The sequence below is a fragment of the Elephantulus edwardii genome, unplaced genomic scaffold (assembly GCF_000299155.1).
Source record: "Elephantulus edwardii isolate Elephantulus edwardi_28Jun2011 unplaced genomic scaffold, EleEdw1.0 scaffold00007, whole genome shotgun sequence".
In the NCBI taxonomy this organism is placed as follows: Eukaryota; Metazoa; Chordata; class Mammalia; order Macroscelidea; family Macroscelididae; genus Elephantulus; species Elephantulus edwardii.
This window is the reverse complement of record NW_006399757.1, coordinates 13,488,502-13,510,785: the sequence shown is the minus strand read 5'-3', so window position 1 is coordinate 13,510,785 and position 22,284 is coordinate 13,488,502. Positions and strand designations below refer to the sequence as shown.

General features: G+C 38.0%; 1 protein-coding gene across 4 annotated transcripts in view; it reads left to right on the top strand.

The window, feature by feature from the left end:
* DGKB (diacylglycerol kinase, beta 90kDa) overlaps window positions 1–22,284 on the top strand; it is a 1,124,393-nt gene that overhangs the window by 264,583 nt on the left and 837,526 nt on the right. The gene's annotated exons all lie outside the window — the stretch shown is intronic.

Below are 22,284 nucleotides of genomic sequence, written 5' to 3'. Positions count from 1 at the left end.
ATGCTTGGGAGGGTGGAGAGACAGCTCAGGAGGGGAAGACCTTCTATGAGATGGATTGATTCGGTGACTGGGGTAATTGGGATGGGTGTGTCAGAGGCGGTGCAGTTGGCGCAGGATAGAGCAGGGTTTAGAGCTGTTGTGCATAGGGTCGCTATGAGTTGGAAACGACTCGATGGCACATAACAACAACAACAACAGATTAAACACATTATGAAGTATATAAATAAGTATACATTTTGTAGGTTGTGTGTATGTAGATGTGTAAGAATATTCACACTATATGTTTTTTTTAAATAAACTTTTTTATTCATTGCAAATACCTTTTTTTACTTTTTTATTCGTTGTATACAATAATTCATTTACATTGTGTTTCCTATAATCACTTATATACATTGTATTTTTTACAACTGATTACTATGCATCAATGCCTGTTACTGCATCACTGTGTTGAGTCACCATTGAATTTTTCCTATTCCTTCATTGCCCCATCTTCCCACTAATCTCTGCAATATATGTGGCTTTTAGATTCCTCTAATGTCTACAGAATAAAGATGAGCAATCTCCTCTGAGACTTAAAGTATGAAATAGTTTATTGCCTTTGTTACAGTTTAAATTACCTACAAAAGTCACATTATTGTCTGAGGTAATTTTAAGGTAATAATAATCAGCAGCTTCATGATAGATGAAATTTCAGCTTGCTTTGTTCCATAATTGACATTCTTGGCACCAGTATGCAGGAAATTAAAAGGTGAATTACACTGGGGAAAGTCTGCTGCCAGAGACCTCTCTAGAGTACTGAAGAGCAGAAATGTCAGTCTAGAGACTAAGGTGTGTCTGATCCAGGCCATAGTCTTTGTAATTACTTGCTATGCATTTGAGAGCTAGACAATAACTAACAATTGTAGAAGAAGGATTGATGTCTTTAGTTGTACTGTGGGAGAAAAGTGTTGAATATGCTATGGACTTCCAGGAGAACAAACAGGTCTGTCATGGAAAGGGTGAAAACAAGCTGCTCCCTGGTGGCAAGGCTTTTGAAGCTCCATCTCACATACTTTGGACCTGATGCCAGAAGGGACCAGTCCTTGGAGAAGGACATCATGCTTGGAAGGGTGGAGGGACAGAGCAGGAGAGAAAGACTCAGGATGAGATGGATTGACTCTGTGACTGAAAGAATGGGTTTAGGTCTCTAGGAGATGAAAGATTGCCCCAGGGTAGGGCAAAGTTCAGAGATATGCCTAGTGTCTCTTTGAGTCACAAGTAACAAGTAACTCAATGGCATATAATGACAACAAAAATATGTTTTAGAAGTAGTACGAGTAAAATGAGATGCAGAGTTACGAAAAGGAATTCTTTAACAAGATAATGTAAGATAAAAATTCGATATAAAGCAGTAGGTACTAAGTATATACACTAATGGACCATTCATGATTCTATTTGCAGAAGAATATCACTAAGAGAAGCACAAGGTCATGTGGGGATGGCCATATCTGACCTGTCCCAACTGCACAGGAAGAAACTCACTCTGTCCACACCATCAGTAAGATAAAATCCGTTCCCATGATGTAAAACATGTCCCCCCAAATTGTTCTACTCGTCTCAACACAAATCCTACTGCTTGGCTTGGTCCAAAATCTGATATGATAGCTCACAGACCATGAGAGCCATATTGTGGAAGTTAAAAGTTTATAATTCAGATTAGTAACAAAATAGCAGCCAGGAAATTAAAAGATGAATTGCATAGGGAAAGTCTGCTGTCAGAGACCTCTCCAAAGTACTTAAGAGCAATAATATCAGTCTGGAGACTTTGCAATTACTTGCAAATGACAATGACTAGGGATGACAGAAGGAGAATTGATTCCTTTGAGCTGTGGTGCTGGAAAAGAGTATTGAATATACCATGGACTGTTAGGTGAACAGACAAGTTTGTCCTGGAGAGGGTGAAGCCAGGCTGCTACTCGGAGGCAAGGATTCTGAAGCTTTGTCTGACATATTTTGGGCATGTTGCAAGGATTCTGAAGCTTTGTCTGACATATTTTGGGCATGTTGCAAGGATTCTGAAGCTTTGTCTGACATATTTTGGGCATGTTGCAAGGCGGGATAAGTCCTTACAGAGGGACATCATGTTTGGTAGGGTGGCGAGACAGCACAAGAGAGGAAGACTCTTGATGAGATGGATTGATTCAATGACTGAGGTTATGGGGGTAATGGGGGTGTTGGAGACAATAAGATTAGCACAGGATAGAGCAGAGTTTAGGGCTGTTGTACATAGGGTCGCTATGAGGCGTAGGCAGCTCCACAGAACATAACACCACTGCCAACACCACCACCACCAACAACAAATTATTGTCAAGATTGCTCCCAAATTGTCCATGCAGGCACTTACTTCAGCCTTGTGGCTTCAAGTGTTCCCAAATTCTTGGTGTGCCAATATTGACTTCCCCCATAATTGTCCAACAAAGTTCTTCGTCTTGTCAATAGTTGTACCCTCCTCTCCAAAGTCCTATCTCACATCCAGTTCTCCATTTCAGCCACTGCTGACACTGCTATCCTGAAGCATGTTCTACAACTCACTGGGTTGAGGGAGGTGCTCTTTCTTCTTTAGCTAGGCAAAGAATTCTACCTTTTCTGATGTGAGAAGAATTCCTTTTGTTGTGGGAAGAATTTCTATTCTCTTCAGCTAGAGCCATTCAGTTTATTGGCAAGGCTAGCCAACTGTCCTGAGATATTGGACAATCCCCTTGTGGAAAGGTGGATAACCAATCTCTTCATGGATAGGCCATTACGCCTCACTTGCACAGTCTGACCCCTCTACATAATCAGTAATCTATATTAAGAGACAAACTCCACAATCTCTTCTCTTCTCTCTTAACAAATTTCCTTTCTAGCATTCTTTGCTTTCCGCATTGGTATATTAGCTATAGCTTTATAGGTTAATAGGCTTCTTGATTATGGCATTTCAAAGTATAGCTTGGTGAACAGTATGACACACAGCTGTCTGACAAGGATAACACCATCTTTAAGTGTACATCTACTCACTGACCCATCATCTAGCTAAAATGTTACTGATGATTCTAACCTATCAAAATTTTCCATGTTTAAGATATCTATGAATTTCTAATATATTTAAAAAATAGACTATTCTCATTTTTCTATCATTACAATGCTGAGGAAGGAGTTTTCTGAACTTCTGAAAATTATTATAAGAACTGCCACTTACCCTAGTCCCTGGGGGCAGGGGAAGGGCAAAGAGTCAACACTGGATCCAATTTTTGTCGATAGTTGCTATTGAGTTGACTTGGATTCTTGGGGACGACAGTGTGCAGAGGAGAAATGCTCAATAAAGCTGTTAAGGCTTTTTGATGTTTTGGAAGCAGAAAACCAGGCCTGTTTTTGGAGGTGACTCTGGATGGGCTCAAACCACTAACCTTTGGGTTATATAATGTATTTTTATAAAATACTTTGCTCCAATGTAATTGCCTCTTATTGCCTATATAAGATAAGCTTATTGCCTATAAGCTCCTTGCTTCCACTGTCACCATGTTGGCCTTTTAAGTTCCAAAGATATCCTTAAAGCCATATGCTTACAGTTTTCTCAAGACTACTTCTGCCCCCATGTAAATATCAGGTTCCTGAGTTTTCTTTCTGTTTGTCCACTTACCAACTCTTGATCTTATTTTCATCTCTTTAGATATTCTCTTTACAAAGTCTTTCAGTTATTTGAACCTTTAGTTTCCCCCTTATTCAACTATGAATAAATATGATGGCTCCATATTTTAGTTTATATGTACTTAACTCTAAGCATAACTAGAAATAAATTTCACAAATATGTAGAATGAAACTGTTAAAAATTATTTTTAGTCAATATTAGCACTACTTTAACACATCTTCCATTTTTTAAAAAAGGCTTTTTTGAAAAAAAAATTCTTTTTTATATTGTTCAACTGTGTTAAACTTTGCAAACTTCCATAAGTTCAGTGGCATAGTTCCCTTCCTTCTACACAGACTAGAGATACATTTTCATTTTTAAAAAATATGCACCGTCAGGCATACAGTGCCATAATCAGTCCCTGTGTAACCTAGAGCTGTTTCTACAGCTTAAAAAGAATGTATTTTACTATGTCCTTGAACTATTCATCTCAATGCCTTATTAGATACCTAAGAAAATGTATTTGAATGTCAGTTAATTATATTCACCTACAAACCTGCTCTTTTTCCTGTCTTTTAGGAATGGGATTGTTTTTGTCATCCCAAACCTAAAATCATAACTCAGTGCTTCCCTCTACTGCTTCATCTCATATTTATTTAAACATTAAGTAATTAGATCATATTTAATTTATTACTATGAGTCGCAAACGACTCAACGGCACATAACAACAACAACATATTTTCGTAGTTCCAACTTCCTTCTAAGCATACTGCCAGTGTCATGGTTGGGTACAACTCTGTTTACTCACTCATTCTATCAAGATGAACTGACTGATAGCTGACCCTCCAGTGGGTTTTCAGAGGCAGTAAATCACTTGGGAGGAGATTGCAGGTATTTCTCCAGTGGAGCATCTAGTTTATTCGGACCACGTGAGTTAGGGTTGGCACACCAGTCCTTACCACTAGGACACATTGGTGTTTGAAAATTAGATTCCCACTTAACAATTAATATTCAATGTTTCTATGACATTGGTTACACTTTTCACATATGTTAGTGTTCCCATTTTTCCATTCTTGCCCATGTCTGTCTCTATATCCAGCTATTTTCTGTAATTTGAATCTGCTCTATTTATCCAGGACTCAGTTTTCCTACATGATTTTATGGTTCCCTTCTCACCACAGGAAACCAGCTCTTCTTTCGAGCCTCAACATAAGATCTACACTAATTGACTAGTGTAAATTATATCCATGAACTGATCGACACAATACGTAGTGAGTGAAACTAGGAAGCAATTCTAATCACCCTGTAAAGTCATGTCATCTCCCTCTTGTGGAATGCGTAGAGCCTCACCGTCCCATTCAGTTCCCATCTGAGCCAACTCTACACAGACACTTTTGAAATGAAGTACCTTCGCCTTAGACATTAAAAAAAAAGAATACAGTATTGATATTTTAAAAAGTCACCAAGGTAGCCACCCAAGTGATCATCAACAAATGAATGGACATAGAAACTCTGGTATATTCACACAATGGAATATAATACGGCATTGGAAAACAAAGAACTCATGAAATATTACACAAAATGGGTGACCCTTGAGGAAATCATGCTGAGTGAAATATCTCAGTAGCAAAAACACAAATGCAGCATACTGCCACATTTATAAAAGAGGACTGCATGGAGGTTGAGGGGAAACAGAATGATGGGATAAATAATGTATGTTGTTGTTGTTGTTATGTGCCATCGAGTCGCTTGCGACTCATAGCGACCCTGTGTACAATAGCCCTTAACTCTGCTCTGTCCTGTGCCAATCGCACTGTCTCTGACACTCCCATCCTGATTATCCCAGTCACTGAATCAATCCACCTCGTAGAACGCCTTCCCCTCCTGCGCTGTCCCTCCACCCTCCCAAGCATGATATCCTTCTCCAAGAACCAGTCTCTCTTCACAACATGTCCAAAGTATGTTAGATGGAACCTCAGAATCCTTGCCACCAAGGAGCCACCCAGTTTAACCCTTTCCAGGATGAATCTGTTTGCTTTCCTAGCAGTCCATGGTATTCTCAATACTCTTCTCCAGCACCACAGCTCAAAGGCATCAATTCTCCTTTTATCCTCCTTGGTCATTATCCAACTCTCTGATGCATAACAAGTGATTGCGAAGACCATGGCCTGTATCAAACACACCTTAGTCTCCAGAGAGACACCATTGCTCTTCAGTACTTTGGAGAGATCCCTAACAGCAGACTTTCCCATCGCAATGCGCCTTTTAATTTCCTGTCTACTGGTGCCAAGAGTGTTGACTGTGGAGCCAAGCAAACTAAAGCTGTGAACAATCTCAATCTCTTCACCATCCATCCTGATGCTGCCAATTGGTCCAGTGGTGAGGATCTTTGTCTTCTTGACATTGAGCCTCAATCCATATTGGAGGCTGCAGTCCTTGACCCTCTGCAGCAGGTGCTTCAGGTCCTCTTCATCAAGCAGGATTGTGTTATCTGCATAATGCAGATTGTTGATAAATAATGTATACTTCATTGAAACAGATGAGAGAGAGAACTGTTTAAAAGGGATATATGATTAGGTATTATTGTCATGACAGGAGTCCAGAATGAAGGCTGCATAGTGGAGTGGACTTAGGCGGAGGGATTGTATAACAATGAGAATTTTTTATTTTATTTTTCAAAAAAGAAAAGCTAATTTGGGGAGGGGGCAGGGAGAAAAGTGCAACAATGAATGAATGGAAATTCAAAGTCTCAGTAAACATTCATTAATATAAATTTAAGATAAAAAAGAAAATAAAAGAATCACCAAGGTATTAGAACTAATTTATTAATTACATTCTTTTAGAGTTTGATAATTGAAAGATTAAAACTATATCAACTTTTTCAACTATGTATACATTATCTCCTGTTGAGATGCTTTAATATCCAAAATTTAAATTTATGGTTATACACGTCTCGTATTAGCTACTAGTTAGGACTGTTTGTTTACTACTGCTGTTATTTCTTATTAGTTGTTTTATAGGTCAGAGAGAGGAGGTTTTTTAAATGAACTCTAAGTTAGATCATGTAAGTAATTGACCATTTGTATAGTTTGCATGCATTATTGAATGAAAGAAATGAATATTCAAATAGTATCATCATGCTTCAGGATTACCTACAGAGAACTAAGGTGCTTTAGAGCCAAGAAGTGAGAGAGCTAAATTATCAGCTTCTATTAGAATAAAATAAAGAAGTTGAAGCATTTCTGAATTGAATGATAAAGGAAAATTGCAATGGCAATGTCCAAGAAACACAGTAGAAGCAAAGAAAAGGATAAATAGGAACTTTCAAGGTACAGCTGAGATGGGAGGTTGTGAGTTGCAGGTGGACCAGGCTGAGAAGGAAGCTCTAAGAAGCTAAAACAATGTGGTCATTTCTAAGCTAATGCAAAAAATACGTGCCAAAAAAAAAAAAAGTGCATAAACTGTAGGGGTTTTTATATTTTTATATTTAATGATCATTTTTTTATTGATTTGCTTACAATTTGCCTGTTATTGTTAGATTGTTGATGATACATCAGGAAACAAAAAAGTGACCCTCAGTACTAATTTGTGTGTGTGTGTGTATGTGAGAGAGAGAGAGAGAGGTGTGTGGTGAGAGAGAGAGAGAAGGTCAATAAATATTTAAACAGCACAATTAGTATAGGTGAAAATTAATAAGCAAGAGGTAGAACATGTAGATGAGGCTGAGCCCTGGGGTACTTCTCATGTCTGGCCCAAAACAAAAATAAGGGATATAAGAATTGTAAAAAGAGCAAGGGCCACGTGGAGACGGCCATATTCGACCGTTACCAACTTTTCTAAATGGAACTGTCTCTGTCAAGAGCATAAACAACACAAAACCAATTTCTGTGAGGTCAGACATATCCTCCACACTCCCACATCTCTTTCTATGCATCTCAATATTGATCTTACTGCTTTACCAGGTTCAAAATCCATATGTCAAAGTCAGGCAATGGCTAGGAAAGCCAAGCTGAATTAAACTCTTAATTCCACAAGGAGATTATTGTTGGTGTTCTCAGGAATGATAGAAATCACAACATTGTAACAGGTGTGAATGTCAGGTGAGGTAAGGAACCTCTTCCTTGGTCAAGTAGAGTTCTGAGTGCCTTAGCTACCTGACATGGCTGAATGCAACTGATCTACAGAATTTCCAAGGGAAATCTTTTAAAAAGTCCGTATTTTTCTTTTTTAGAACAGCTGGATCAACTACTATTTGGGTATCACCTGAACTCTGACTTGCTACCCCACCAGGACTCTCTGAAGGGACAGAAAGAGGGTAGAATTATTGAAATCTCTGAGATGTGAATCTATGTCCTTGCTCTAGTTAGGTTAAGGCAAATGTGAAACAAGGATAATGGAAAAGATAGGGGGAAAGGTGGTCAGGGTCCCATGATAAAGACTTTTGTCTGTCATGCTAAGTTTTGAATTATTTCCTGGAAAAATATTACAGAACCAGTACGAGATTTTAGGCCAGAAAATAATTACCACCATTTTTGTGTATGTTCTCATGAAGGAGGATAAACTTGCATGTATAAAAGGGTCCAGAGATATTTAAGACGGATAATAATAATTAAAGAAATACACCTCTGGAAAAATTAAAGGATCTTATCTTGAATTCCTGATTCCCTCATTGTTCATTCCTAATAGCAGTGTTTTGTTAATTTTTGTTGTTCAGTTGCATATATTTCTGTCAGGCTGGTGTCAACAATTGAGGTCATGTTTGTGCAACCACAAAATCACACAAAAGTACTTATTGGAAGCAAGAAAAGAGAAACTGTTTTGTTTTGTGTTTGGTGTTTTTGGGTTGTTTTTTTTTTGTCCAGAGGATGCTAATCAAATTAAGAATAGAAGTTTGTTCAATTGAAACAAGGTACTTGAACCTTTGGGGAAATGTTCTTTTGCTGAATGACTTACTAAATGTTCCTGCCGAAAGACATACTTTATTAATTTGCTCTGAAGGAACTATTACTCTTCTCTGACTGTCTTGCTTGCAGAAATTCATTATCTAAATTTAGAATTAGGGAGCACAAACACATCAACAGTAAGTGTATATATGTGTGTGTGTTTTTCTTATTTAGGAGACCATCATAATACTAAATTAAAGAAAGAATAATGATTCCATTATGTTATGAACAAATACCACAATTCTTCAAAGAATTTTAATTCACCTAAGTTTAATGAAAATGCTCACTGCTTTAAAGTATAATAATACTTACTGATTGTATTTCTATTGTAAACACAAATAAGCATCCAAAAACACCCAATTCATCATTTATTTCTCTGCAAATGTGTATCAGTAAAGTTTGCATAAATACTCCCAGACATATGTATATTTGCATATATAATAATCATAATTACACATACTTTCTCACAAAATTAATTACAAGGAAAAGTTTGAGTTGTGGTCAGAATGGAAAATGAAAATTTAGTGCTTTCTGCCTTGGCTTAGATTTCTAACTTCCTTCCAGAATGTTTATGGACTAATCAATACCTGCACTCTCAAGAGTCTTCAAAAACAGACTTTTAAAAATAAAAGGTTATTTATTGAGGGTGAGGAAATAGATTTCTGTGATATATTTTTTCACCTCTCAGAAATAATAATAAAGCCTCAATTCAGACTGTCTTTGTCTTGATTTTCTCAAATAAATATAAAATATGTCTATCTTTTATATTGGATGTTGTGATACTCAAAAACTCAGATGCACAGACACATTTAAATGATTTAATAGGATATTGGTAACATTGCAAGTGCAATGGTTAAGTGCATTGTAAGTGACTGGAAAACAAAGTCCAATCATTTCCATTATTTATTATTTTTCAGCATATTAATTTACATAATAAGAGGTAAGCAAAATTCCATCCAGCCTTTAGAAATTATGTCATTCATTCTGAAAATGTAGAGTAGGGTGATAGCATATTTTTATAAGTAACAAGAATGGGCTATTATGCATCATAGTCTCTGATAGCACATTTTTTACCTTTCTCTGTACCTATTTAAATATAAGGAACTCTGTTGTCATAATCAGTAGGTGTTTACACCAGCACCAACTCAAAGGCAGTTTTTCAAATCCTCCATCTTCTCCTTAGGAGAAAGATGAGCAATGTATTCCTGTGCTATTTACAGACTCTAAAAACCTGCTGGAGGGTCAGCCATGACGAGCTGGTTCAGACTTGACAACAATGAGAAGGAGTTTTGCAAAAACCAGTTCTCAGGAGACAGTGTATATATAGCCTGTACTCTCCAGCATAGTAGCCACTATCTAAAATGGCTATTTAAATTTAAATGAGGGAGCTCTGGTGGTGTAGCAGTAAAACTGTGCTGCAATCCAGAAGGCACGAGGTTCTAATCCATGAGCTGCTCTGTGGGAGAAGGATGGGCAATCTCCTCTAGTGTGATTAACTACCTTTGAAAACCAACCAGAGGTCAGCTGTTGGTTAGTTCCAACTTGTCGGTACACAAAACCAACAACAGCAAATTTAAATGAAATGAAACGGAAAGTCATTTCTTTCGTCACATTTCATGTACTCAAGCTATCTATTGCACTTTGTACATAAAAAGACATTTCTATCATTGATGAAACAGATCTTCCATGAGACAGACCTTGCTTTTATGGATTTTGAAAGAGGATGTTTGGTGCCATATCTTCATTTCTTAGCTACGCTTGCTGACTTGCAGCTGTATGTCAGTGAGCAGCTTATTGTATTCTCTGACTTTTCACCTTCTCATCTTTTCAATGGAACTTTGTTGATAACTAAGACCTCTGTGTGAAATGATTGTTTGCACTCAGCTACAGTATTGTTACTATTGTCCCTTCTCAGAAGTTGCTCTGCTCCCAGAACATCATCATAAAGGCATGTGCTTTAAGTCTTGCTCTTTATAATTGATAGGTTGTGTTTGTTTTGGTGGGGGTGAGGCCGGTCGCCAGAATAAAAATACGTTCAGCTAGAGTTCTGCCTGACTGCTGTTGCTTAAAAAGTACTATAAACCACTGCCTGCCCATACTTTATAAAGATTTATAACATTATTGAGAAATTGCTGTGGCATATTCTTTATTAATTTGTCACTCAGCTTATCTCACTTTGCCAGTTTGTATAAATGCAAAACAAGAAAGACTAATTACAATTCTATTCTGAAACTAACAAGGTAGGAAGTTTAAGTCTAAAAATCATGTAATACATGATAATGCTAAACAGTAACTCTCTTACTCTTGATTATTGGTGCTACCCGCCAAGACTATTAGCATACATATTGGAAATATGATTATGCTCTGTGGCAAATTGCTTCATAATCCTTATAAATCTCTGTAAATTGAGCCAGCAATTAAAAAAACAAACAAAACAGTAAAGTCAAATTGCTGAGTTGCTTTCTAGCTTTATAAATTTAGAAACATGATTTATATGTAAGTTTTGAAATACTCATTTTAATAGGCAAAGGAAAGTAACTGGAGATGCCACAGTTTTCATTATCTCACATGCAACTGTTTGAAAGTAAAACAGATTGGAGAAGAGGCACTTAATTAATATGTACTGAAAATTTACTTGCTAATAAGTGAACCTTGAGATTAGCTTTTAACACTATTTATTAGAGCAAATCTTTGCAGTTATTGTTTCAGTAAGTGGAACATCAAGATAGGAGTACAAAGAAATCATGTGTTTGAAGAATAGTTAATATTGGGTAATATGTAATTTATCTAGTGCTATGCTGCAACTTAAACTATGGAGAATGTTCATTTACAATGATAAATGAGCATGAGCACACAAGAGCCAGGACACATACAAATACTTTTTTAAAAAAAAACCCAAAACAAAAAAAAACACTGCCATCCAATCGATTATGACTCTTTGCAACTCACCATGGGGTTTCCCAAGGGTGTGAATCTTAATGACAGGAGACTGTCTGTCTTTCTCCCTTGTAACACTTGGTGAACTTGAACAGGCAACATTTTGATTAGCAATTAAACGCTATTTCACTCACTTTACATAGATATGTTTAAATAAGTATATTACCTAAATAAGAATATGTATACACCTAAATAGAACTGTAAATCGGGAAAAACCATTTTCTGGTTTTGAACCATGCAGTGTTTCTTGCTCTCTTCTAATGACTGCCTCCTGGTCCAAATACAGGTTTCATGTGAGCACAAGCAGGTATTCTGGAATTCCCATTCTTCTCAAGGTCAGCCACAATTTGCTGTGATCCACGCAGTCAAATGCCTTTGCATAGTCAATGAAACATAGGTAGTAGTCATTCCTCTGGTACTCTCTGCTTTCAGCCATGATGTCCCTAAGTGTCAAGGCCTCTTCTAAATCTAGCTTGTATTTCTGGTTCTTTGTCAATGTACTGCTCCAGCCACTTTTGGACAATTGTCAGAAGAATTTTGCTTGTGTGTGTTATTAGGTTTATTAATTATTTTTTAAAATGCTTAAAGGAGACTCATAAATTTAGACTCATGGTGACGGTATGTGTATCAGAAAAAAGAAGTGTGACCCACACTGTTTACAATGGCTAACTCTTGAATGTAGGTCATTAGCTATTTCTTTCCAGGGAACTGGATGGACTCAAACCTTTATCCTTTCAGTTAGCAGCAAGTGCATTAACTGAATCTTTATAAGGGCTTCTCTTGATAAGAATCCATCAATAAAATGCAAACAATGCTTTAGCAGCAAGAGCATCAAAATTATAATTCCCATTAACAAAGTGCGTATTCCATGTCCTAAAAACAAGCCTCTGGAAACTCTATGAACTTTGATAAATTCTGATAGTTATAGACAGGTTTCATGCCTTTTGTTCATAGGGTTGCTATGAGTTGTGCTTGACTTGACAACAATCAACAACAATCAAGAGTTAAATGCTTTCTTTCAGACTAGACTTGAAAATCTATCTCAGATTCACTACTTAAACCCTTTATGGGACAAACAAGGGTTTAAATCACATCTACAGGGAACAACTGTTTCCCCTGGAGCCATTAGTGGACTCGAACTTCCAGACAGGCTGAACCTTTGAGTTAACAGTGCAACTCACTGTGGACTATATCACCAGAATCCCTGATGATTTACCTCAAGTGGTCAATACTTAGCTCTGCAAGCCAGTATGTCGGTTTTAAGACTTTCCTAAGTCGATCCTTCACAAAAGATTCACATACATACCCACGTGATTAGATGTATATATAGTTTTTCATATATCCACATATATCAAGATAGGTGTGTACCACAAATGCAAAATAAATAAATAAAACTATTGAATAAATAACTATTGGAGTTTTATAATCAGGATGTAATTAATAGAAATAATTACTTTATACTTTACGAGTATCTTCTCAGTGTTTCAGAATTCTATTTGTTGTTGTTGTTGTTGTTGTTGTTAGGTGCCATTGAGTAGCAGACGACTCATAGCGACCCTATGAACGAAGGTCTGAGCACTATTCATAGTTTCGGGCCTGGTTCAAATTGTTTTTCTGTCAAATGTTCTTCTAGTTGGTGTAACACCGGTCTGTGCATTGCTGTGCTGAGGTAACTCATGGTTACTGTGATGCTGAGCACTGTGACACTGATGTGCCAAATGTGATACTGGTTACCCATTAAGATGGGTTCAATAATGTATACTGCATTGAAACAGATGAGGGAGAAAACTGTTGAAAAGGGATATATTAGTAGGTATTTTTGTTATGAGAGAAGTCCAGAGTGAAGGCTGCGTAGTGAAGTGGACCTGGAGAGAGGGATTGTAAAACAATCAAAGACTTTTTCTTTCACTTTTCCAAGAAGGTAGTGTACTCGAGGGAAGGGTTGGTAGGGGAGAACAGTGCAACAATGAATGAATGAAAATCCAAAGTCTCTGTAAATTTTCATTGAAATTAATTATAAATTAAAAACACACAAGAAAATGAGTGTGTCCTGTCCCCACACCTTCTCAGTCTATGTGCAGAACAGATCATTCGAGAGGCTGTACTTTAGGACGATAGTTGTGGCATCAGGATTGGAGGAAGACTCATCAACAACCTGTGTTACGCAGGTGATACAACCTTGCATGCAGAAACTGAGGAGGGCCTGAAATATCTGTTGAGTGTGCATGTTGGTTTGAAGCTCAACATCAAGACAACAGAGATTCTCATACTGTGCCAAATGGCAGCATTGTGATAAATGGAGAAGAGATTGAGATTGTTAACAATTTCAGCTTGCTTGGTTCCACAATCAAAATTCTTGGTACCAGCATTAGTAAATGAAAAGATAAATTATATTAGGAAAATGTGTTGTCAGAGTGCTGAAGAGCAAGGATGTAAGTCTTGAGATTAAGGTGTTCCTTGTCTAGGACATGGTTTTTGCAATTATTTTCTATGCATCAGAGAATTGGACATAGAACAAAGATGACAGAATAATTGATGCCTTTGTGTTGTGGTACTTGAGAAAAGTATTGAACATTCCATGAACTGCCAAGAGCACTAACAATTCTGTCCCTCAGAGAGTGAAACCAAGCTGGTTTTTGGAGGCAAGGATTTTGAGTTTCCATCTCACATGTTTTGAGCAGGTAGTGAGGAAGGACCAGCCTTTGGAGAAGGATATCATGTTTGGAAGCATCAAGAGGCAGAGCAGGAGAGGAAGACCCCAGATTAGATGAGTAATGAGTAAAAAGGGTATGTATGTCAGAGATAGTGAGATTGGCTCAGTATAGCCCAGGGTTCAGAGTTATTTTACATGTGAGTGGTAGTTGACTTGAGGAAACATAACAAACCTGACCTGCATTTGCAATATCTGCTCTGTTTCTGCATAACAATGAACAACAATTGTTTAAAAGGAAAGAGTTTGTTTTGGGTTTTTTTCTTTAGTCTTTTTCCACGGGGGCAATAAGTGAGCTAGGAGTAATGAAGTAATAGATATACCTTATACATCAGTAGAAAAAATATATTTCATCTTTCAAGTTTTGTTATAATTTGACGTGAGGAAGACTAGTTCTTCAATGTGTATTTTTATTTGAATTTATGATTTCTTTTATAATTAACTTGTTCTGAATGTAAAATGATGACATAATTGAATTCAGGATAAAGTCTTTAATTAACAGTGTGTCCTGGCCAGCAAGCAGGGAATATTTACGCATCTTGTCAGACAAGTGTTTTAATATAATAATATGTTCCCCCAAAAGATGTTGTTGTTATGTGCTGTTGAGTTACCTGTGACCCATAGTGACCCTACGGCAGATCTGAAGCCTACCCTGTCCTAAGCCAGTCTCACTTATTCTGACGCATCTAGCTCCATTGCCCCAGTTACTGTATCAATCCATCTCGTGCGGAGTCTTCCTCTCTTGTGCTGTCTCTCCACCCTTCCAAGCATGATGTCCTTCTTCAAGAATCAGTCCCTCCTGGCCACGTGCCCAAAGTATGTGAGACGGAGCTTAAATATATACATTATATGCTTATGTTCACTATATGCATTACAGATAGTGAAGACAAGCAGAAAATTATATGATTCTCACAATTTCTAATTGTTTACACTCTGCATTCTGAAAGCTGATGTTTCAATGCTCCACATGTTGGTTTTCTGGGGCCAACATTACTATAAAATATTCCAGATAAATGAAAAGACAGAATATATTTTAAATTCTCTCAAATGAGTGCAAAAGTATGTTTTCTTTTTCTTCTAGTATCCCCTACTTTTAGTATAAGAGTTAAATTGAGTTGATGAGATCATTTCAGTACTTCAGTGGGGAAAGAGGATTCAGAAGAGGAGATTAGCTCATCAGGCAGGATGAGTTAGGTCATGGTTTATCCGACCATAACTCAAGTGCTGTGTTCTCAAGGTCTGGAAGTTATAGTCATGACAAGGGTCCGTGCCAAAATGTCTTTTATCATGAGTTGGACTCCTTATTTCTGCAGCTGTCCAAGCTTTAGTTGACTAATTGGAATTTTTCTGGGTTCTCTGGATTCCTCCTCCACCAGTTCATTGTTGCCTTTGATTTTCTGCTTTCTTTGGTTTATAGAAATAGCAATAATAATTTGTATCATATTTACAGTAATACTTCTGTGAAGAAGGAAAATCAATTTACCTTATGTATCTTTGACAGTCCATGGATTGGCAAGAAAACAAACAGATTCATCCTGGAGAGGGTTAAACCAAGCTACTCCTTGGAGACAAGGATTCTGGGGCTTCGTCTGACATACTTTGGACATATTGCAAGGAGAGACAGGTCCTTGGGGGGGGGGGATGGCACAAGAGGGGAAGACCCTCTATGAGGTAGGCTGATTCAGTGTGACTGGGATAATCGGGATGGGTGTGTCAGAGGCAATGCGATTGGTACAGGATAGAGCAGGGTTTAGGGCTGTTGTACACGGGGTCGCTATGAGTCACAAATGACTCGACGGCACATAACAACAACAACATCTTTAACAGTATCTTTAAACAACAAAAAGAGCCCTTGTAATGCAAGACATATGTTGAAAACACTTCATGGTTCAAAATCAGGAAAGGAGTGGTCAGTGATCGTCTTGTCTCCATATCTTTTCAATCTGTGTGCAGAACAGATCATTCAGTAGGCTGGGCTTTATGAGGAGGAATGTGACATCAGGATTGGAGGAAGACTACATTATGCAGATGACATAACCTTGCTTGCCAAAACTGAGGAAGACCTGAAGTGTTTGCTGCAAAACGTCAAGGACTGTAATCTTCAATAATGACTGAAGATCAACATCAAGAAGACATAGATTCTCACCACCAGGCCAATTGGCAGCACTGTGATAGCTGGACAAGAGGTTGAAATTGTCAACCTTTTCAGCTTGGTCAACTCCACAATCAACACTCTTAGAACCAGCAGTCAGGAAATGGAAAGATAAATTGCGTTGGTAAAGTCTACTGTCAGGGATCTCTCCAAAGTTCTAAAACAGTAAAGACGTCAGTCTAGGTATTAAGGTGCACCTGATCCAGGCCATAGTGTTTGCAATTACTTGCTATGCATCAGAGAGCTGGACAATGCCTGATAATGACAGAAGAATGAGTGATACCTTTGAATTATGGTGCTGGAGAAGAGTTTTGAACATAACGTGTACCACCAAGCAAACAAACAGTTCTGTCTTGGAGAGGATGGAATGAAGTTTCTCCTTGGAGGCAAGGATTTTGAAGCTCCATCTCACATACTTTGTTCACATGGCCAAAAGAAACCAGTACTTAGAGAAGGACATCATGCTTGGAAGGGTGGAGGGTCAGTGAAGGAGAGGAAGATTCTGGATGAGATAGATTGACACAGTAACTGGAGTAATGGGTATAGATGTGTTGGAATTTAGTGAGACTGGCTCACGTTGTGCAGGGTTCAGAGCTATTTTACATAGGGTTGCTATGATTTGCAGATGACTTTATGGCACATAACAAAAGCAACAACATTAAATAGGTCTTTGAGGGTGGGGTGGGAAACAAGGTGTAAAGTAGTATTTTGCAAATGTAGATTATAACATATTAGTAGAAAGTAATATTTTTAGAGTCTTTGGCCAAATTTGAAGAAGTAAGAGGAAAAGAGAATAAGGTGACTAAGAAACTATGCAGATCATATTAGAACCGACTGTCACTAGTTCATATTAAGTTGATTCTGACTCATGGTGTTGCGTAAAACTCTTCCATGAAGTTTTACAAGGCTGTAACCTATTGAAAGCAGGTTGGGGCAGTCTTCTCAGCTACCTGTTGCTGGGTTTGAACCACCAAACCTTCACCTAGTTATCCAGCATTAAACTGTTATTTCATCCAGAAATATATAAACTGGTAAGTCTAAGTATACTAACTAAATTAAGAGGGTTTATTCTCCCCTCTGTAATTTGACTGTATTAGCTTTAAATAAAAATAATTTGTAAATCCAAGAATAGCAAATTTTTTTTAAATTTATTATTCATTTCAATGAAAATTAACAGAGACTTTGGATTTCCATTCATTCATTGTTGTACTTTTCTCCCCTCCCAACCCTCCTCCATAGTACACTACCTTCTTGGAAAAAGAAAAGAAAAATTCTTTCATTGTTTTACAATCCCTCCCCCCAGGGCTACTCCACTTTGCAGCCTTCGCTTTGGACTCCTATCATGACAAAAATACCTAATCACATAACCCTTTTAAACAGTTTTCACCCTCATTTGTTTTGATGCAGTATACATTATTGAACCCAGCTTTCTCAGTCTCCCCCCAACCCCGAGGTCAGTCCTGTCTTACAACAGTGGCACCATGCAGTATTTGTCCTTTTGTGGCTGAGATACTTTACTCAGCATAATGTCCACCAGGATCACCCATTTTTAATAATATTGCATGAGTTCCTTGTTTTTTCAATGCAGCATAGTATTCCAGTGTGTGAATATACCACAGCTTCTCTAGTTCAAACAGCTTCACAGTTTGTTGATGGACATTTAGGTTGTTTCCAACTCCTTGCTATTGTGAACAAAGCCATGATAAACATGGGTGTGCATATATCTGCTTGGATTTCGGTTATAGTCTCTTTGGGATATATTCCCAGTAGTGGAATTGCTGGGTCAAACAGTATCTCTATTTGCAACTTTTTGAGAAAGCAAAGTAATCCAATAGAAAAATGGGCACAGGATATGAACAGACACTTCACCAAAGAAGAAATTAAGATGGCTAACAAGCACATGAAGAAATGTTCATAATCCCTAGCTCTAAGAGGTGCAAATCAAAACAACTATGAGATATCATCTCACCCCAGTCAGAATAGCAAAATTTAACAGAACAGCAAGCAGCAAATGCTGGCGAAGTTGTGGAGAAACTGGAGCCCTTATTCACTGTTGGTGGGAGTGTCAAATGGTGCAACCACTGTGGAAGGCAGGATGGCACTTTCTCAAAAAGTTGCAAATGGAGATAGCATTTGACCCAGTAATTCAACTACTGGGAATATACCCCAAAAGACCATAACTGACATCCAAGCAGATATATGCACACCCATGTTTATCACAGCTTTGTTCACAATAGCAAGGATTTGGAAACAACCTAAGTGCCCATCAACAAACAAATGGATAGATAATCTAGTATATTCACACAATGGAATACTATGCTGCATTGAAAAACAAGGAACTCATTAAATATTATTAAAAATGGGTGACCTTGAAGGACATTATGCTGAGTGAAATGTCTCAGTTACACAAGGACAAATACTGCATAGTGCCACTGCTGTAAAACAGGACTAACATAGGGGTTGAGGGGAGACTGAGAAAGATGGGATAAATAATGTATACTGCATTGAAACAGATGAGGGAGAGAACTGTTTAAAAGGGATATGTGATTATGTATTATTGTCATGACAGGAGTCCAGAATGAAGGCTGCATAGTGGAGTGGATCTGAGGGGGAGTGATTGTAAAACAACAAAATAATTTTTTCTTTTACTTTTCAAAGAGAAAAGTGTATTGTGTTAGAGGGGTGGGCAGGGAGAAAAGTGCAACAATGAATGAATAGAAATAAAACTCTAAATTTTCATTAAAATTAACTATAAACTATAATTTGTAAATCATTGGTATAAAAAGAATGCACGTACCTTATAGGTGATACAATTCTAGGAACATAATCTCTTTATGTATATTGCTCATATAAAAAAAATAGGAATACTAAAGTATATCTCACAAGGCCACTGTTAGGAGAAATGCCTCCAAGTAGTTATAACCAAATCATCTGGCAAGGTTTGCCTAGGAGCAGTTATAAGTCAATCTCTCCTTCAAATATCTGGCAAAAACAGCCTAAATCTATCTGTGGCTAGCACACATGCAAGAAACCTCAGGCCACACCTTGTCACAGTTTCTCCACAGCAATGCCACACTCTCTCCACTACCAGCATCTCACTCTTATCAGGGTCTTGCCATTGCAAGCCTTGCTTGCCTCAGGTCTTGTTCACCTCAGGTTTTACTACTTAGCTTGGGAAAACTCTTTCCCTTGTCCTAGCCTCAAAACCCATTTTTTAGGCTAAAACTATAGCTCTAGGCTAGCCTACAGTAGAGTTAACCTAAAAGTTGGTACTTCTTTTTTTTTTTTAAAGTCATTTGGTTCTGGCCTCCAGTTACCTTAACTGCAGACACATGGTCTTGCAAATCTGCATCAGCTGTGCAGTTAAGATAAGAGAAAGAGTGATTCTGACACTAAACAACATGACTTGAGGTGAGCAAGACCTGAGGTGATCAAGGCTTGTGGTGGCAAGACACCAGTAAGAGTGAGATCTGAACAGTTGCTAAAGTCTGGCTGGTAAGATATTCTTTGACTCCCTTATTCTCCAACTTCTTTTCCTAATAAACCTCATTGTTGGCACCGTAACTGTGAGTTTATGAGTGGAAAACAAAAGAACCTCTTCCTGTTGCGGGGGGGGGGCGCTCTAAAGTCTGGTCTACAAACTCTTTATCTGCTTTCTGCTCTGTGTCAGGGAAGGCTGAGTTCTTCTCACTCCCTCTGTCCTGTTCAGAGAGATGCTCATAGCCCTAAGGCCCTCTGGCTTTTTTTCTGCTCCTTTTTGAACAAGTCCCCACCCTTGTCTGAGAAGAGGCATAGTTAATGAGCTTTATTAGAAACTGAAGGCTATATTAAAACCAAATAACAATCATTTGTTCTTGTTGGTGGTGTTTTTATGTGCCATCAAGTCACCTGGGACTCATAGAGACTCTATGTACAGTAGCTCTGAACTCTGCCCTGTCCTAAACCAGTCTCACTGACTCCAACACACCTACCCCCAGTTACTGTGTCAATCCACCCCATCTGGGGTCTTCCTTTTCTGCACTATCCCTCCACCATTCTAAGCATGATGTCCGTCTCCAAGGACTGGTCACTCCTTTAGCCATGTACCCAAAGGATGTGAGACAGATCTTCAAAATCCTTTGAAAGAACATATCTTTAATTAATTTTCGGCCATGACTCTACAGATTTTGTTTTGGCTTTTCTTTTGGGCAAATTTCTTGATAGCAAAAAAACAAAAACAAAAACAAGACAAACAAACAAAAAAAAACAACAAACCAAAACAAACAAACAAACCCATCAAAAAAAAAACCCCACATGGTTGTACGAATGAATAACCCTTGATGATCAGTATATAAATCATATTGTAACAGACATACATTTCTTTATTGTTTTCTTGAGTAGCCTTGATTTTAGCTTCTTCTGAGCTCATTTGTGGCTCACAATTATGAGAGCAATAAAGGTGGAATAAGAAAATGATTCTTTGTGAATTCAACTATACTTTCTAAGTCACACTAGGCAGTAAGTCACTGACACTATCATATTCTACCGAGCAGGTAGGGAAGATACCAAAACTTACCTGGTATTTACACCTGTTATAGTCTCTGTTTAATGTCAGGACTATTGAGAATGGATTTTCTTTCCTTTTCCTTTGCTCTCCCTGGGGGCATGACCTCCAGCTGCCACAACTACTGATACAGGGTTCACATTTGATCACAGTCTTCAACATCATCAGCACATCTGAGGCCAACTTAAGGGAGAAAACTTACCAGACTGCAGAAAGACTGTGGCAAACCATAGCCTGATAGAGCAAAAAGGAGCCAGGCACAGAGCCCTTGAAATGGGGAGCCTCAACACTAGGAAAGAAGAAGTGGCACAAGTAGTTTTCATCCTTCAGGGCCAGAGCTTCCTGCACCAGAGGTACCCTGCTGTTGACTGATGAGTGGCCTGTATTAATGAGTGCCTGTATTTTGCTGTTGACTGAGAACCTGTCTGAACTAATTGAGGGACTGTGTCTTGCTATTAATTTGACTTGAGACCATTATTTACTAGGCCTAGATTTTAACTTTGTGATATCCTTTGCACCCCCAACCCCACCCCAAGTTCCACAAGAGTGAGTACAAAAAGATTATATAAAGACTGTGTGGTCATTTGCAATGAATTTGAGACATAGTAAAAGTAAGTGCAATAGCAGTAAAGGACCATGTCTTACTTTAAAGGGATGGGTGTTATATTGTGAAAATTGTTGATAATGACAATTCCTTTTTGTAGAATTAAGAGATCCAACTTGGCCATCCCTGTGCTGCATTTACTCCTTTTACTCTACTAGAGTCCTGAGTAATTTGGTTGTAAATATTATGCTGCTGTTTTTAACAGTGAAGTGCCTGGATAACACAAATAAACTAAGTTCTCAAGTATGAACCAAAATATTAGAGGTTTAAACCTACCCAGAGATGCCTCAGATGAAAGACCTGGCTATCTGTCTCTAAAAGGTTACAGCTTTGAAAACCATATGAGGTATATTTCTACTTTACATGTCTAGGACTACCAGGAGCTGAAATCCCTAACAATATGTTGTTGTTGTTACGTGCCATTGAATTGTAGACGACTCATAGTGACCCTATGAACGAAAGACCTGAACACTTGTATAACTTTCTTTGTTTTCCAAAGTTCATAGGATTTCCAGAGGCAAGCTGCTTCAGAAGTGGATGTCTCTCCTGCTTCCAAGCTTGTTTTAATCAGGGAGCTTCACCAAACACTGTCCAACATGGGTGACCATTATCACATTAGACACATCAGTGTCACAGTGTTCAGCATCACAGCAACCACGAGTTACCTCTGTACAGCAAATGGACAGACCAGTGCTATACCACTTAGAAAAATGTCTGACCTAAAACAATTAAGAATTTGGTTTTATTTT